Below are 12,574 nucleotides of genomic sequence, written 5' to 3' on the forward strand. Positions count from 1 at the left end.
CCTTCTGGTGCGAATTCATTACGTACAGATGCGAGCAGATATTTTTTCTGCTCACATCTTTTGAATATGAAATGTGACATTATATGCACGAAGGACCAACCCAGTATAGGAAGTGAAATTTTGTATTGGTGTGTTTTTTCAAGTTCAGATTTATTAAATACTTGTAAGCTTAGAAAACCCCTCAAAAGATTACTAGGGGAGTCAATCGCGAATTTATCTGGGCAGGGACGCCCAGCTAAATTATACTGTTATGTAGCTTAAGCTTGACACATGTTAAAAAATCAAATGACCTATCTGAAAAGTAATTATGCAGTGTAAATTAATAAACATTGGTCCAGTTTTTTGCACAAAAAGAGCGTTCGTCGCAGGGGTTGAATGAGCGAAAAAAAAATTAAAATATGTGTGTGTAATCAGCGACTCAGAGCTGACAACTCTGCATGAAATTAGGAACTCCTGTAGGGGCCGAATTCGTTCTGTTCACAAATCTGGGCTAGAATCTTACACGGAGGATCCTTTTCTTGGACCAAGGTTTCCGTGCACACATTGCCCATCGACGCTGTTTAAAAGGCACGCGGAACCCTGCGAGGGGTTCAGTGTTGAGAGTCACGGTGCGGTATTGCCATCTGACGCTCGTGCCGCGACACACACACACAAACACACACACACACACACACACACACACACACACACACACACACACACACACACACACACACACACACACACACACACACACACACACACACACACACACACACACACACACACACACACACACACACACACACACACACACACACACACACACACACACACACACACACACACACACACACACACACACACACACACACACACGCACACACGCACACACACACACACACGCACGCACGCACACACACACACACACCGCTTTCGGCAAAAAGCTAATGCAGCGTTACTGCACCCCTGGTACTTTGTCAACTTTTCACCCTACTGCTTTCGTTACCGGCAAAAATGAGATTAAGAAGCTCATTGCTGAAGCATCAAAGTATTTAATCAACAAGCCCAGAAAAATGAGGGAAAATCCCGGCGTGTGGTACGGACCGGATCCCTTCACCAGGCGTTAGTTTCCTCCGAGTGCGTGTCTGCGGAGCGTCAGTACTACGCGAAGGACGAGTGTGAGTCTTTGAGATGAAGTCCTAACAAAAATGTTGCCTTCTTGGCTATGATCGATGAAGAAAAATATGTTAGTAAACAAGCGCTTCTTGACAAGGTCAGTAAGCGAGGCATTCCCCATATAGAAAGATGGCCGCCCTGATTCTCGCATTCGCCCGTAAAAAATCAATGCCTCCCAACCGGGATGGGTTAAAGCTTATCCCCGATATGATGAGTGCGTTTTTGTGATTTGCGCCAACTATAAACTTTGTCTTTGAGCTTTTGAAACGTTAGTGCGAAGGTAATCGACGCTGATGACATTAACCCAACTTTCAGTTGCATTCCGTCAACAACACAGCGCCTTTCAGGCAAAAGCAATCAGTTTATAAAAGTCAGGTCCCTGACATCGGAGGCACACATTATCCTAGAAGAAGAAGAGATATTGTTAGCGACATGCTAGTAAGGCGAACTTGTGAAAGAGGCTTTGGATGTTGAGACTTTTTAATCATCTTCGAGTGTTAAAGGCCAAGTGTATCCTGTAAACCACATTATCAATACAGGAGGGAATGCTCTATACGAGGAAAAGCAATGCACACATTGAGGGAGCAATGTATCATACTCTAATTTCTCCCAAAACTGGACTTCCGTGCCTCCTGACGATGTTCAGGAGTACCACTGGCAGAAAAAACAAGTATCAGTATTTTGCTATGTCGTCACAGCGAGAAAATCTATGAAGGGTTTCACCATTGTTGGTCACCACTTGAGCCACGACTCCACTCACACCTGCTTGGCTGCAATGAAAGGGATAGAATACGCGTACGACACCCTATCGGTGTAGTCCAAGGTAGCATATGCGAATTATGGAGCCGCTAGTTGTTGCGAAAATAGGTATCAGCTGTTTGAGTTCGAAAACAGTGATTTTTGTTTTACAAAATGTGTACAAGTATATTCGCAATGGTTTGACACGAGAGAAAATCTGCGACAGGGTTGGAGGACTCGTCAAGCACCAAGCAATGCTCAACAGTATGAGAACAACCTTGGAGCTCTGTTCGGGCAGCCAGTGACTCTGCAACGGTTTTATTGGAAAAACTGAAAGGTATCCATATAGAAGAAAAAATTTTTGCCTTCCACGAGTTAAAAAGGAAAGACTGGATGACAGTGCCCACCTTCCATGGCATTCAAGTTTCGCGCGCTTCCCAGCTGTCCAGCTCAGCAGTCCAGCGGCAGCTGTCCAGGTCCTCAACATAAGCATTTTCCGAATTTTACGTGCTACTCACATACAGGCTTGCACGAAAGAAAGTAAGTGCACAAGAATTCAGTACGAAGAAGGATGCATAGCTGTACGAGTTGAAAATAGTAGTTCTTTACCAAGAAATTTGAGGAGATAAGGCGTTTTGCGTTGTCGAATAAGTCGAATTGATTTTAATGAAGCATTTCTCTATGGCCTTTTCAATTGATCTATTTCGCCGAAAGTTATTTTGCAGTACGTTTCATGCCTTAACCTAGTTTTGTGAAATCTAAACACCGCATTGAATTCTGACCACGTTTTGGGGGTGGCTAAATGAGGAAAACGTCTGTGTGCTGCGCGATGCCACGTGAATCAACGAACCCGAGGCCTTCTAGTCATTGTCCCAAGGCGGAGAAAACTAATCCCATGTCTTCAATACCATGTCCCCTGTGGAGTTCGCTGACCTTTCCGCGAACTCGTTGATATTGTGTCCGCAGGGAAGGCCGCTCCAGTGGGGTCGGAAGTCCCCAACAAAGGGGCCGTCCCGTCCCTGCCTCCCCTTCGTGCGGCGGACGTCCTCGTTTACGCCGCGCCGTCACGGGGATGACCCGCCGGGAAAAACGCTAACCGTGTACAGCTGTCGACATGTGGTTGTTAAGGGGTTGACGAGGTTTCGGGGGCGCACGAGATACGGCTGAGTATTAGCCGAGTGACCGGAAACCCACTATTCTCGTAACGACTGTGTTCGTCTCGCGCGGTGTATTCTGTAAACACTTTAGGGATCGTTTTGTCGCGTGTGCGAAAGAGATAGGAAAGTGGTAACGGCTGGGCCGTGGGTGCCGTGGGAGAGGGTGGTCGCGTTTTTGCTGTTTGTCTATTTGATTGCAACCTCTCCTTTCCCAAATGTTTAATCAGCACTCTTTCCCCAGTCTGTAATTAGTTGGCGGAAATCCTTATTTTCCTTTCCCTGACCACTGATTGGCGAGATGGGTCGTTTGTTATCTTATTGGTTGCTGTCCCCGCTAAGGGCGGAGACAGAGGGTTTAAAACCAAGCGCTCTGGGTTGAGCGGGGGCTGAATTCGTCTGATCCACGATTTAGTAATGTAAATAGTTTTCTCCTTGCTTTGTTTCTTCTCGTTTTTTTACCTATGTTGTAAATAAATAGTTAACCTTCTCCTTCCCTTGAGTAATGTGAATGTTTGCGAGTAGAACCACCGGGTCATCAAGAAAGCCCGATTTCATCATCAAGTAGTTTCCTCTCATCGCCACCGGAAGGGGAAACTCAACTGGCGCAGTCGACACAGGATCGCAACTGGCGCAGTCGACACAGGATCGCAACTTCTTTCTACTCGAGGCATTGGACGGAAGGTGAGAAGAACAAGTCGGTGGACAAGCTGTTTGTCCTTAAGGAGAAAACGTGAATCTGCGTCGAAAGGCGACGTCGAGAGCTTCAGGATAACTGGTCGTGGTCGAGTGGACGTCGGAGGCTCAGGCCAGCGAGAAGCTGAAGGAGCCGGGCAACGACAAGCCACCGAGGGTTCGAGTCAGCGAGCTGCTGAAAAGAACCAGGCGTCCACCTCGAAAGGGTTCGAGTAAGCGAGCTGCTGAAAAGTAGCCAGGGGACCAAGTGAAGCGAGGCAGAAGTCAGCGAACTGCTGAAAAGAACCAGGCGTCCACCTCGAAAGGGTTCGAGTCAGCGAGCTGCTGAAAAGTAACCAGGCGACCAAGTGAAGCGAGGTCCGAAGCGATGAGCTGCTGAGGGACCAGGATGAACTCTTGGGCGTCTACCTTCCAGGGAGCCCGCTGTCATCACGCTGAGATCGACAGTGCTGCGGTCGTCGGAGCATCGAAAGAGGTAGGACACCTTCTTGCTTTCTCCGAATTTGCCAAGTCTGTGTAATAGTCGTACGCTATACGGTAGCATTGAAATGACTGATGCAGGGATGGATGCCGCGAGGGGGAATGATCTATAGCCTATCGAGCAACTCGTGTCAACAGAGCAGGCACTAGGAAACATGACGCAAGCTTTGTGGAAAGAAAAGGAGCGCAGGGCTCAAATATTTGAAATGGAAAAGTTGAAGCTTGTGGGTTTTTCAGTAGGCACAGGCCACTACCCACCGCGGGTTCGAGCTTCGCGCGAGCCAAGGGCCCCGATCAGCCGTCACCACACGCACCCTGGGGCACCGCTGCGGCGGCGTTCAACCTCTGCAGAGAGGAGAGCGGCTCACCGCAAGACACAGGCCTCCAAGTTCACAAAGGAGACGTTTATTGACGCCGTCCTCCAGCGGTACACACACACACTCAACAGTCACCCTGTCCCGGGGCGCGCTCAGAGCAAGGCTCCGGTGCGCGCTCGGGGCAACAAGAGAAATGCGCGCCGCTAGCACGCCGCTGCAGGAGATTGTCCCCGCGGCAGTGCTGTGATCTCTCTCGTGTCGGCCGTTGGGCCGTTTGCGAGAGAGAGTGGGCAGTCAACGCAAGGTGCGCCTGTCAGAGGTCGTTGGACCCCAGCGAGGACCCACGCTGGCGAGCTCGAGTATCAACTGGTCCGAACGGCAGAGGCCGGCCCGGACGAACAGCAACATACGCACCTTACGCTGTCTCGGAGGGGGTCTCTCTCTCTGGGCCCCGCTCGGACGGTCGCGCTCCGCGCGACCTCCCAAAACGGCTCCCGAATTCCCGCCAGAAGTCACCAATGGCAAAGGCCCTTGGGAAGCCGGGGGCGGAGCTGCGGCCGAATGACAGCGATTAGCCACCAGCCGTCTCTCCGCCGCCCGAGGCGGGAGAAAGGGAAAGAGAGCGACGCGGGATGCAGCGCAGACGCCACGGCGGGAATCTAGCAGGCTTCCCACATCCTCCTCTCCTTAAATGCCCTCCTACCCATCGGCGAAAGCGTGCGGCAAAATAAAAAATAAAATAAAACAATTAATCCATATAAAACTACCACACTTCAGTTCCAGCCATATACTCAAAAGACAAACAAACAAGAACAGAAAACAAACAACACTTGCATACGTTTCAAGGAGACAAAACTAACTACACTGTACACTGTACACAAGGCCAGCTGACAGGTGGCCTGCAGCCTCATAATGTTTGGTGGCGCGGCCATTGGGCCTGTCAGCGGCCAACTCACGCTTTTGCTGCCTTCAGGGTCCCGGTGGACGATTTATTGACGGCGGTCCCATGTCCTCCACAAGGTCATCAAAGTTGAGCATGAGGACGTCGACGACGCTCGACGATCCCGAAGAGGACCCGCAGCCCGACACCTCCTCGCCTGGAGTTTCCGCTCCCGGTGGACCACTTGCCTGGCCGCCGCTAGGCGCCGGCACTCCGGGGGACAACAGCGCGGCGAACGCCGGGCTGGCCTCCGCCACAGGAAAGGGTGCTGTCCTTCCTGCCATCCCTATCAGCGTTGCCTTTGATCTTGGGAACACGCACATAATCCCAGGCACGCACCGGCACAGAAGCGGACATTGTTCAGTGACAACGACCCGCCTGTCGGAATCGTCCTGAGGCACCGTGGCAGGGGTCAAAGGACACACAGACGCACTCTTCACGTTCCCTATAGCCACACAAAAAACCATGCCGCGAGGCACCCGCTCCTTAACGAGCAAACCACTCCCCAGCCGGAAGGGGAGACTTTCGCCGACCCCTCCGCGAACCAGCCGGTCATATGTTCGCGAGGAAGGCCGCACCCGTGGGGTCAGAACGTAAATGAAAAGAAGGCGCGCTGTACAAAATAAGGCCATCTCTGCGCTACAAGAAAAGAGCAATCGCGAGTAGGTTGAAGTTTACATATGTACAAGTCTGGTTTAAAAAACTGAACGCAAACGCAAACGTATATTACATATTGGCGCGTGCTCATGGGAGCGCGCCGACGATGAAGACGAAGTGTGCGTGTGCCGGTGGACAAAGACGAAGAGTGTGTGTAGTTCGGACAGCCATCTTGTGAGTTCCCTGCTGTGCGCTATACTTCGCTGAGACTGTGATCCGTGCCGGTCCTGTCTTCGTTACATTTTTGGTGGAGGTGCGGGGTACTTTCCAACATCTACGTGCCCCGAAGGCTCTCTATGAACACGGATTTGATTCCGATTCATCGCAGTACGAGCCGCCGAATCCAAGGTCAGTCACCAGAGTACGGTCCGTTATCCCCTAGGACCAGGGCTCCAGCTGCGACGCGCAGGACTGACGCGGCACCTATGGCTAGCAACGGAGACGCGGCAGCTATGGCTGACAACGGGAACTCAGCTGCTCATTTCCTGGTCCTCCAGCCGCGAACGCCGCCGACCTTCCAGGGCGAAGTGTTTGAGGACGCGGAGAACTGGCTTGACCAGTTCGAGCGCGTTGCCAGGTACAACGGCTGGGATGCGGAGCGGAAGCTGCACAATGTTTACTTCGCTCTTGACGACTCGGCGCGGACGTGGTACGAGAACCACGAGACAACGTTTCCTTCTTGGGAACGGTTCCGTAGCCAGTTGCTGGCGACCTACGTCTACACCGACCGTCGGGAACGAGCTGAGTCGGCGCTGCAGTCAAGGAACCAGCGACCCAATGAGAGCGTCGCAATGTATTATGAGGACATGACACGACTGTTCAGAAGGGCGGATCCAAACATGGCCGAGGAAAAGAAAGTGCGCCACCTGATGCGCGGGATAAAAGAAGAACTGATTGCTGGGCTTGTGCGAAACCCACCTAACACCACTTCGGAGTTTCTATCGGAGGCCACTACCGTCGAAAAGACCCTGCAACAACGCGCCCGCTATTACAATCGCGCCGTGAACACCGCATCAACTGCCGACTTTGCGCCAGCCTCCAGCGACTCCGCTGACACCCTTCGGGAGCTGGTTCGATCTATCGTCAAAGAAGAGCTGCACAAAATGCGCCTCTCTGCCCAGTCGCAGCCGCCGTGTCCATCGTTAGCACAAATTATCCGAGAGGAAGTGCAGCAGGTGGTTCCTGAACCTGTTGCCCCTGCTGCCCTTACACCGACGCCCCCGCGCCAGACGTACGCGTCGGTACTCCGACAGAACTGCGACCTCGCCCCTTGGAGCACCAGCCCATCTGCATCTGCTTTCCAGCCGCGGCCCCCGCCTGTCCCTGTGTTGCCCGAAGCCAGGCTGCGGAAGACGGACGTGTGGCAAGCACCTTACCAGCGGCCCCTTTGCTACCACTGCGGTGAGGCTGGCCATATCTTGCGGTGGTGCCCTTATCGTCGAGCTGGAATTCGCGGATTTCATCCTCGAGTCCCCTGTCCGCCCAATGGCGAACGGTCCCGCGAAATTGAGGAGCACCTGTCAACGCGCCGGGATCACACTCACACTGATTTCCCTCGCCCTGACTACCGCCCACCAACCTCTACCCGCTATCGTTCGCCGAGTCCCCGTCCTTCGACAAGCCGTTTCAGCCGCTCACCGAGTCCTCGCCTCGGAAACTAGACCCAGCGGCCTGCGGAGGTAAGGCCGCTGACGAGCGAACAGCCGAACATCCTCCATCGCGTCCCCGACCAGACGACGGCTATCAAACGAGGACACGTGACGATCACAAAGGATGTGCAGCTTCGAACTTACCGGTCGATATCGACGATTTAGCGGTTACGGCATTGGTTGATACGGGAGCGGACTATTCGGTTATGAGCAACGAGCTAGCAAAAGAACTGAGGAAAGTTTTAACCGCGTGGACTGGGCCTCAGATTCGAACAGCTGGTGGGCACCTAATTACCCCTTTTGGCCGGTGTACGGGGAGAGTTACAATCGACGGATTTATTTACGTTTGTGACTTTGTTGTCCTACCTCACTGTTCGCTCGATGTCATTCTCGGCCTGGACTTTTTACAAGCTAACGGCGCCGTTATCAATTTACAAGAGCCGCGCGTGACGTTTTCGCCGACGCAAGCAATTGAAATAGCCGACCCAGACGACTCCAGGATACGCGCCCTGCGTATTGCTGCTGATGACGTGACGGTGCCTCCGCGGTGCAGCATGATGGTCCCCGTGCAAAGTGACTCGCCCGGTGATCGAGACGTTATGGCAGAGAGAAACGTCAGCCTTCTACTCGAGAAAGGAATCTGCGCTGCAAGAGGGCTTGTTCGCTTACGGGATCGCTCTGCGACACTCTTGATCACCAACTTCGGAACAGAGTTCCAGCCTATTGCGAAAGGAACGGCCGTCGCATCGTTACCGACTTCGTTGAGCCCGCAGAAATATGTGCTCTGGAGCCACCGTCGCCGGACGGACGCGATGCAGCAACCGTTCTGTCTACCATGGACATTAATCCCGGCTTGACAGTGGGTCAGAAGCAGCGCTTGTTAGAGCTCCTTCACGATTTCGCAGAGTGCTTCGCCACGACATCAAAGGTAGGGCGCACCCCGGTAGCCAAACACCGCATCATCGTCAACGAGGAGACTAGCCCCATATCCCAACACCCGTACAGAGTGTCGCCGGTGGAACGGGAGGCTATACGATCCCAAGTGCAAGAAATGCTTGCAGGCGACGTAGTCCAGCCGTCCACGAGCCCCTGGGCTTCGCCTGTGGTATTGGTGAAGAAAAAAGATAACCCCTTGCGATTCTGCGTCGTTTATCGAAAGTTGAATCGTGTCACGAAACGTGACGTTTACCCCCTTCCACGTATCGACGACGCCTTGGATCGACTGCGTGACGCTAAATATTTTTCTTCACTCGACCTTAAGAATGGCTACTGGCAGATCGAAGTGGACGAAAGGGACAGAAAGAAGACAGCGTTCGTGACACCTGACGGCCTTTATGAATTCAAAATGCTACCCTATTGGACTCTGTTCTGCGCCAGCAACCTTCCAACGCATGATGGACACCGTTCTTTCTGGGCTGAAATGGCAGACATGCCTAGTGTACCTTGATGATGTTGTCATTTTTGCTCCTAGCTTCGAGGAACACCTCAACCGTCTGCGAATGGTGTTACAGGCGCTCCGTTCGGCACAGTTGACGATAAAGCCACAAAAGTGTCACTTTGGTTTCGAAGAGCTCAGTTTTCTTGGTCACGTGATAAGCCCTGACGGAGTCCGTCCTGACCCTGAGAAGACTGCCGCTGTGGCACAGTTCCCGCGCCCAACCGACAAAAAGTCCGTTCGTAGGTTTCTGGGCCTCTGTGCCTATTACAGACGTTTCGTTGAAAACTTTTCCACAATTGCCGAGCCCCTTACAATGCTTACTAGAGACAATGTATCTTTTGTGTTGCATGATGATCAGGAATCTGCCTTCAACGAGCTACGCAGCCGCCTACAAACTGTCCCAATACTCGCCCATCTTGATGAACGAGCTGCCACTGAAATTCATACTGACGCCAGCAATGTTGGTCTCGGCGCTATTCTCGTTCAGTGGCAGGATGGCAACGAGAAAGTCATAGCGTACGCCAGCCGCTCCCTCTCGAAAGCAGAGGCAAACTACTCTACCACAGAGAAGGAATGCCTTGCGGTAGTGTGGGCGATTAGCAAGTTCCGACCATATCTCTATGGTCGCCCGTTTCGAGCTGTCAGTGACCATCATTCGTTATGCTGGCTAGCCAATCTCAAAGACCCTTCGGGACGGCTTGCGAGATGGAGCCTTCGCCTCCAGGAATACGACATCACGGTAGTGTACAAGTCCGGCCGTAAGCACAATGACGCCGATTGCTTGTCACGTGCACCTGCCGACGTTGCTCCGGCCGAAACGGAGGATGACTTCCCGTTTTTTGCTCTCGTCACGTCGTCCGATATGGCCCGGCATCAACGGGCTGACTCAGAGTTGCGTCCGCTCATCGAGCATCTGGAGGGCCTTAACGTCGCTGTTCCGCGGCTTTTCGTTCGAGGTTTGGGTTCCTACAGTCTTCGAGATGGCGTCCTTTACAAGAGGAACTTCGCCCATAACACGGAAACCTTTCTTCTGGTTGTGCCATCCGAACTCCGTCCAGAAATCTTGCACGCCTGCCACGACGAGCCATCGGCTGGCCATTTGGGTGTTACGCGGACGTATGCCCGCATTCGTGCGAAGTATTACTGGCCAAAGTTGCTCTCATCAGTCCAGCAATATGTGAGGACCTGCCGTGACTGCCAGCGACGAAAGGCACCACCAGTTAAACCCGCAGGGCTTCTCCAGTCCATCCCACCGCCTACAACACCTTTCCAACAAGTGGGCATGGACTTGCTGGGCCCATTCCCATTGTCTTCCTCTGGGAACAAATGGATTGTTGTGGTGACGGACTACTTAACGCGGTACGCCGAGACACAGGCGCTCCCCCACGCTAGTGCTGCAGAAGTGGCTCAGTTTTTTATGACATCAATCGTCTTGCGTCACGGTGCGCCATCAGTCGTCATCACGGACCGTGGAACCGCCTTTACGGCGGCATTAATGCAATCTCTCTTCGAACTCACCCACACCAGTCACCGGAAGACAACAGCCTATCATCCCCAACAAAAGGCTTGACTGAACGCCTCAACCGGACGCTTGCAGATATGCTTGCTATGTATGTCGACGTTGAGCATCGTACGTGGGACGAAGTTCTTCCTTATGCAACCTTCGCCTACAATACGGCAGAACAGGAGACTACCCGTCTTACACCTTTCCAGCTGGTCTACGGACGGTGTGTCACTACCATGCTGGATGCTGTGCTACCCGCTGCTCACAACGACAGAGACATCGGCCCCTACGCTGACGTTGACACATTCGTCCAGCGGGCTGAAGCCCGCCAACTCGCAAGGTGCCGGATTCGACATCAACAACAACTCGACGCTGGTCGCTACAACCGCCGACACCGATGCGTTCGGTACGAGCCCGGCAACTCTGTATGGGTATGGACACCTGTGCGCCGCCGCGGACTCTCCGAAAAGCTCCTCCGACGCTACTTCGGTCCGTACGAGGTGGTTCGTCGTATAAGTGATGTCACATACGAAGTTTTTCCGCGGAACACGACCTCCTCACCACGTCCGTGCCATCCGACCGAGACTGTCCACGTGGTGCGCATGAAGCCCTACCATGACAAGCTGCAAACCGCCGCTTTACCAGCTTAACAGCTCTCTGTATTCTCTGCCGTCCGCCGTCTATACCGAACATTACCTTTGCTGTCCGTGTTCGTTTCCGGCGCCGGGCCGCCGCCTTGATGGAGGGGGTAATGGCGCGTGCTCATGGGAGCGCGCCGATGATGAAGACGAAGTGTGCGTGTGCCGGTGGACAAAGACGAAGTGTGTGTGTGGTTCGGACAGCCATCTTGTGAGTTCCCTGCTGTGCGCTGGACTTCGCTGAGACTGTGATCTGTGCCGGTCCTGTCTTCGTTACAATATGTACAGATCTAGGAACGTTAGAAGAAACAACGAATAAACTGGAAACAAAAACATGCTACAGACTGACTAAAACAAACAAACGACTAAATAACTGCACAAGGCTGGAACCGAGCATGCGGCAAACAAAAAAAAAGAAACCGCCGTGCTTCACCTGGGGTAGGGCCCGGCGAGAAAGCTCGCCAGCTAGCTGAGGCTGCGTGCCTTCGGTTGCGGAAGAGTCCGCCATCCGGCATCAATCACATCGGTTACCGTCGCCTCAGATTGTACCGGTGCTCGGTACGGTTGCGTTCTGCAGCACCAGTTGTGCCTTTGCGCTTGCTTGTGATACCAATGGGTACCGACGCAAACTCGTCAGACCGTGACGCATAGGCCTTCAGGTCTGCGATGTGGGCACGGCTGGTTTTCCCCGTAAGGGGATCCTCCAACAGGTACGCGAGCGGCGACCAGACTCTGACCACTCGGTACGGACCCAGCCACTTAGGAGCGAGCGAGGCTGTGAACCCCTTGCTCGCATCACTAAGAACGTGGTTGCGCTTCAGGACAAGATCACCCGCCTGAAAAGTCAGGCTGCGGTGTTTGCAGTCATACTGAGCCTTCTGTTGGGCTCTGGCTGCCGCCAAACTCTGCCTTGCTGTGTTGAGAGCCCGACCAAGCCGGTCCCGAAGCGTCGACGCATAAGCAGAGCAGTCTGCCCGCGTCTGCTCATCCCCGAGCTGGCTCTGCACGACGTTTGACATCGAATTCGCCAGCTCCTTCCCGAAATTGAGGAAGGCGGGAGAGAAACCAGTTGAGCGATTCTCAGCTGTTCGAATGGCGAACGCAAATTCGCTCAAATGGTCTGCCCAGTCCTTTTGACACTCGGCAAAGGCCGCCAGCATTGGCTTGAGCGTTCGGTTCATTCCCTCGGTCAAGTTGGACTGGGG

The sequence above is a fragment of the Amblyomma americanum genome, chromosome 10 (genome assembly GCF_052857255.1).
Source record: "Amblyomma americanum isolate KBUSLIRL-KWMA chromosome 10, ASM5285725v1, whole genome shotgun sequence".
NCBI lineage: Eukaryota > Metazoa > Arthropoda > Arachnida > Ixodida > Ixodidae > Amblyomma > Amblyomma americanum.